This window comes from Aquila chrysaetos, chromosome Z (assembly GCF_900496995.4).
Source record: "Aquila chrysaetos chrysaetos chromosome Z, bAquChr1.4, whole genome shotgun sequence".
NCBI classification, from domain to species: domain Eukaryota; kingdom Metazoa; phylum Chordata; class Aves; order Accipitriformes; family Accipitridae; genus Aquila; species Aquila chrysaetos.
The window spans coordinates 83721362-83728041 of NC_044030.1; positions in this window are offsets into that span (position 1 = coordinate 83721362).

The window sequence follows — 6680 nt, forward strand, 5'->3', positions numbered from 1 at the left end:
GGTTTAACACCTATTTGCACTGACACTTCTACCTCTTATGGTAAAGAGCTGGATTTTGGTCTGGTGATTCCAGGTCCTACTGCTCATATAGTATTGAGACTGGTCAGATTGGATGGCAACATTTATACCTGCAGTTAAATTTGTTTGTTTGTTTGTTTTATTTAAATAAAGCTTCCAGTATTGGAGAATTCAGCAGAGTCACAATAAGGGTTCATCATCTCTCCGGGTGAATATCTCCCATCTCTGACTTCAGCTTCCAACAACACCGTTTGTATTGGTGCCCAGGCAGGCACTAGCACACAGAGACCATGGCGAGGTAAACTGAGGTGCTTGACTTTTTAGTTTTCGGGCACGTTTCCAAGCTTTTCACTATTCTCCTTTGAACTCTCTACCATTTTGCAGGCTTGACGTTGAGACTGGGTGTTATGTCAGAGCCACACGGGGAGGTGATCCCACACCGGGACGCCTATTTCCACGGGGACACTTCCCACTGCAGCAGGAGTTCGTGGCAAACCTGCTTTCATACCTGTGGACTTGTTTCATGTCACTGCGTGTATTGAAGATCAGCAGAGAGATTTCTTTCGTCCAGTAAAATATAGATTAAGAGCCAAAAGTACCTAACTGAGTGTTTGACTCAAAACCCAACCCACCGAGCCTCCTGAGAAGGTTTTGCACCAGCCCTGGCATACTTTGCACGCAGAATTACGTGGGCAGAAATCCCCACTGCTCTGTGTCGTAGCACCAGGTACGCAGCTGTCAAGAAGCAAACAAGCAATGATTTTTTTTTTTTTTTTTTTCCCCCCATGCTGTTAGCTTTGAAATTAGATTCCTGGAAATACTCTTTTAAACCCAACCCCCAATATTTCCCTAAATGATCATAAATAAGCTTTGCGTTACTACACAGCTGAACTCCAGAAACAAGAGGAGAATGACAGTTACTTGTGTTTCCTATCTGCTAGGAGAAAGGGACAACATGGCAGGAGCACAGAGAGCTTGTATATGCGCACATATATATATACACACACATATATACACACACACAGAGTATACAAGCACATACACAAATGGAAAGGAGAGAAAAGTAACCGAGCTCACCCAGCGATGTCTTTGCAATGGGCTATACACCACACGAAGGACAGACATGAAAGAGCAAAGCAGATACATGATATCAAACCTGCTACCAAAACAAAAAAAAAAAAAAAAAAAAAAAGTAGAGGGCACCTTTACGAGATGGGATGAAGAGGGAAACGTTATTACCTCATGTCCCCGGTCTGGGAGTCATAAGTAAGTCATAATCCACGCTGATATCAGTTCTGCCAACTAATTGAACTGAAAAGCCAACTGAAAGCAATCTAATTCCCAGCATTTTCTAGGGGCCAAAGGCTCGGTTCAGAAAGCACTTTTGCAGCTGATCACATCTAAGCGTGTAATTAGACCCACAGGGTAAAATCCTGGCCTTAATGGCGATTTCTGACTAAACCGGATCGAGGCAGGATTTTGCCTGTTGGACTTTGTGAGCGCTTGGGGACTTCCCTGAATCCAGAGGGGAATTTCAGCTCTTTGCAGAGAAAGCATTTGTGAAATTTCTTTCTGTTCCCTTCACAAAGAAGTTGCACAAGGCCCAAATTTCCAAACCTTGTTGTCCTAAACTGAGGCATGGTTTGCGTTATTTTCACCAGGGCTGGCCAACCGCAGCTTCCATCGTCTCAGACCCATCCTGCCCTAAGCCAGCACCTTGCAGCCAGGCGTGGTTCCCAGCTTTAGCATCTCAGGGGCAGCTTTTTGTGACTCGGCTTGAGACTTAATTTCATCAACCCAGCAAAATAATCGTCTCCTTCACTGTAAACCCGTCAGCAGTCTCAGCGGAGCTAGCACATGCCAAACTGAACAGCCCTTTAAGCGTTACAGTGGATGAAGCTCACTGCTGCCTTTGCGGGGAGCGCGATGCTCTTTGCAGCACATAATAGTGTTGGATATGCAGCCACTTAACGCATTCAGCTGTTTAACCAGAAGACAAACAATTTTTTCCCCTTTGTGTAAATTCTTCAAGTCAGAAGGTTTTCTGGAAAAATTCGCCGGGACATCTCTGACTGGTGTTTTCTTTGGATGAAGGCCACCGGTGCGCGCTGGCATCACTAGAAGAGCAGCCTGTGCGCTCCGGGCAGAGCTGAGGACATGCCTCCCCCTCATTATCCCTTGCCATAATGGGAAACGGTCTCCGAGATATTCAAAACCCATCAAAAAAATCCCTGCTTTGGAGGTGACAAGCAGCATATGCTATTTTGTTGAATTCTTAAAGTTGAGCTATCAAAAACCCCTCGGACCTGCATACTTCAGCATTAATATTTTTGCAACACACTTAACCAAGGACTATCGTCCAAGTATAACTTTAGATAACCTAGACCATGGCACCCCACCCTCCACGGGAGGTCAGGGATTCGGACCATGTAACATTCTGCCTCCTCCATCCTCTGCTTGGGTTCCAGTCCAGCAGCACACCCAAGACGTGCTTAAAATTAAGCCTCAGACCCCCAGACTCCAAAGTAGGGATGTCAGTGGTGACATTAAAGCTGCTCAGAGAATAAGGCATTGCTCCAAAATTCAACAGTACGTTGTCTCCAACGCATAAAGGACAAATCATGCCTTTATTTGAAAGGCACACATCTTTTCACGAGAAGCTACAAAGCGAAATAATTCAAATACACAGTTAATAAAGAGCTTGTGAAAGTATAACTCTTCTTCATCTTTTGAAGAAGACGTTCGACAGATGTTCGATCTTCGACAGAGACTTTTAAGAGTTACTAGCACACCATTTCACATGCAAATAAAGAGGAATAAAGCAGCGAAAGCACAAAAGGCTCCTCACCCTTTACCACCTTGCCAGCAAGATTTTCAACACAGTTCAGCCCTCATTACCAGGGTCAGATCATAGAACGGTTTGGGTTGGAAGGGACCTTTAAAGATCATCTAGCCCAACCTCCCCAATCTTCAAGGCTGTATTAGTCTGCATTATTTCATTTAAAATATTAAATAACAAACCTCTTGTTTCAGACTGCAGCAGGTTAACCTATGCATGCACACACACCCCCCCCCAATCCCATGGATTTGGGGAAGCTTATTATAATCATAAGCTATCAAAGCATCATGTAAGTTTTTAGTTCCTCATTATTAACTTACGCAAATTCAGCTCCTTTGAGGGTGAAGCTGTGGTAAGGCAGTGAATAGGACACTCTGCTACTCTTTGCCCCAATTTAAGTATATTTTTAATATCTTCCACCTGTGCTAAAGAGCAGCACTGATTTTTTATGTCATCTATCTTCTCCAATGTGCTGAGACTTTAAAAAAAAAAAAAAAAAATAGTGTCAGTTTAGGTTTTTTTACCTGACTGCAAAAATATTGGTATGAGGCTCAAAGTAAAGAGAAGCTGTTATGGCATTTTGTTGCATGCCTCCAGCCTCAAGACTTTTTATCTGCGTATTTTAACTACTTTCTCCTTACAGAGATAAAAGATTCTTAAGGCTGTTTTTTTCCTCTGTAATTAAGGCAGGGGAAAAAAAAGTCACATTATAGCTTTTGGATATACCTCAAATTACCATTGTTGGGGCTCACTTTCTGGAGGGAGGGAGGGAAAAGGGGTCTGTGTGCATCTAGAGTTTGGGGTATAACAGCTATAGAAAGGTGAAAACCATTACCCTACCAGCAGACTGGAACTTCTTCCCCCACTGCATAGTAACTGCTCTTGTCCTAGAGGTGATCAGCCAGGTCCCTTCTTCAGCTGCTGGTTGCAAATTGCTAAATGAAGTCACCTGGGAGAGAAAAAAAAAGTTCTTCCCCAAGTCTCAGGTGTCCTCAGTAAAGGAACCGGTGGAGGTAGCCAGGAGGGGAGTCAGGGTATTTATGAGCCAAAGGCAGTCAGCTGAGAGCCCTCCTGGAGTTAATGAGGGCTTTAAAAAAAATATGAAGTCAACAAGGACCTATTGACCTCTGAGAGATGGTGGGGAGAGGGTAACATGAGGGGAAAAAAGAAAACCACAAACCAAAAACAACCAGGAGGAATAACTACTTGCACATTAGGCAGATGTTCTGCCATTGCAGGCTTCACCCATAATTTCATTTCTCCCATTTAACTCACCTTGACTTTCTCCATATGCTATGGACTAGATCCACTTTATCTTTTTGTACAAAGGAGGAAAAAAACCTCCAGTTTCTGACACTTAACATCAGTCAAAGAACAGTAAAATCCCCTTCTTGAGGCACAGACCAGGTTTGTTTGATGGAGTCTATCCTATATAAATGAGAATATCTTCAGTCCTGAAGTTAAATGGAGCTTACGGTATTTTTTTGCTTTTCAGTATTCAGACCTGAGCACAGATTTTTCCTGCCTCTTTCCCAAGCATTTTCTACTTGGGCAAAAGAACAAAGGACAACTGGGGAGAGCTGTGCGTGATGGCCGGCTTCACTTGCGCTCCACCAAAGGGCAGGTCGCCGCTGCTTTGCAATAGAAACAACATTAGGTCTGTGCAGAGGTCTTAGGAAAATCTGATCCAGAAACCCTGCATTGAAGACACCATCTGCAGTTCTTCCTCAGGTCACAACTCACCAGATGCACTTTCATTTGAAAAAGGAAAAAGTTTTCACTGTAATCAAAATACCACATAAAGACTGAAGATCCGGCCATCGCTGCAGGCCAACAGCAAACTAAAGCAAGTGATGTCTCACAAAGTCTCTTTGGAAGAGCAATCTTTAAGGCTTAATATTGAACTTTGAAGACATTAAACATACCGACCCTGCCACAGGGTGCTATGGGGGGTGTTAGGAGAGTTTCTGCTCAAGCACTAGTTGGGCTTAATTCAGCTGCAAAAGGTGTGGACCGATTCAAGCATTGTTGGGCAGCGAAGGGGAGACAAGGGGTTTTGCTGAAAGGAGAATAAATAAAACAGGGCTTATCAAATGGAAACCCAAGGTGGGTGGGTGTGTGAATGAAAGGCATGGACCTAATTAAAAAAAAAAAAAATTACAGCAATCATCAATATGAAAGGAAAGGTCTTCTCATTCCTTTGGATGAAAATATGCTCCAAACATATGGAGGAGCTCCAAGCACACGGGACCAGTGCCAGCCTGCCCACCTCATCCTTCTCACCTTGGGCTTCCTATCTGGCAGCTGACCATTGGGTTGGGTTGGGATCTTTTCCTTTTTTAGCTATTTTTCATATCAGTCCCACTGAATGTGATAGTGACAGGAAAAATGCTACTGAGGTGCCGCATTAATATCCTTATTGAATAATAATTTTTTTCCTTGGGAAAGTTTTAAATGTGCTTCATTTGGCATCCTTTTGATCTGCCAACAGCTACCCCCTCCTAGACATATGTGCATCACTAGAGAAAACCCCCAAAAAAGAAAGAAACATGGAAAAGCGTGCAGACTGCCCCTGCTCAAACCAGAGAGCAAGATGACGGTGGGGTGAAGATGATGGTTCATGGCACAAGCAGCAAAGCCATTGCAATCTCGAGCTGTTGAATGCAGCGAAGAGCAGAGGAATGGTGCTGCACCACCCTCATTTACACTGAGCACCCACCTAAATCCAGTAACGGCTGACTGCTTTGGAGACAATAACTTAGCTATTTTGCCATTAAAACCAGACTTTCTGCATGCTTGTGAGCTAATGACCACGGGGAGCCAAGGGCTCTGCCTGCACAGCCAGGATGGGTGGCCCAGCACCACACCGATGGACCCACAAGTGCTGTGAGAGGGTATCGACATCCCAAATTGTCGCACATACAGCCAGAATCAGGGGGGTTGAGTAGCCTCCATCTGACACAAGCATCAGTTAGCTCAAGCCATAATCAAACCCCTCAAACGGCGATAGAGGTGATTGCCATCGTGTGCCTTAGGGCTCCCTGATTAGCACAGGTGCAGACACAGAACAGTGAAGGATGTGTCCTTGGAAAAGTAAAGGCAAGGAAGACACGGTTCGAGCAAGGAAAGCAATGCACAGGTGGTGAGCGTAGACAATATCAGCCTCAAACATGCACGGGGCAAATTACAGACGATGGCCAGAAACGTCTCTGCACGGCACTCCTTTGCTTTCCTTCCCTGGGCTTTTCTTTGCCCAGGCTGGCCCTGCCTCCTCTCGCCAGAGGTCATGGAGAGCTGACTACGTCGATATTTTGAGTTGGATTTTAAGCCAATGAAGTTCCCGCACTCCCCCCAGCCCATTCCAGTCTGTAATTTCACTTTGAAGAAAATCAGAGTAATCTGAAATCCCACACCAACAGTTTCCTGCAGGGTGATATTTTTGTATATACGATTTCCAGACTGTGGATTGCAAAGTTATTAACAGACTCTAGTGAGAGTTTGAAGACTAACGTTGCCTCAGTCACTGCTGATCCGATCATCTTGGGTGTGTGTGTCCTGCTCTGTTTTCCCTTCAAGCCCTTCTCCTGAAGAAATATCTAGGAAACATGTAAGACATATTTCTGTGTTATAAATAAAGCAGCAGCATTAATACTTAAAGTATTTAATAACCACCTATCAAGATATAGCAATAAAGTAAATTAATACTCCAAAGTCCTGATTTGGATCTCACTTACATTGGTGTTACAGCACTAAAACTATTGGTTTCAGTTGCAGTTCATTTACAGACAAGTAACTGAGGTTAGCCTGACCTTGCATGGCTCTA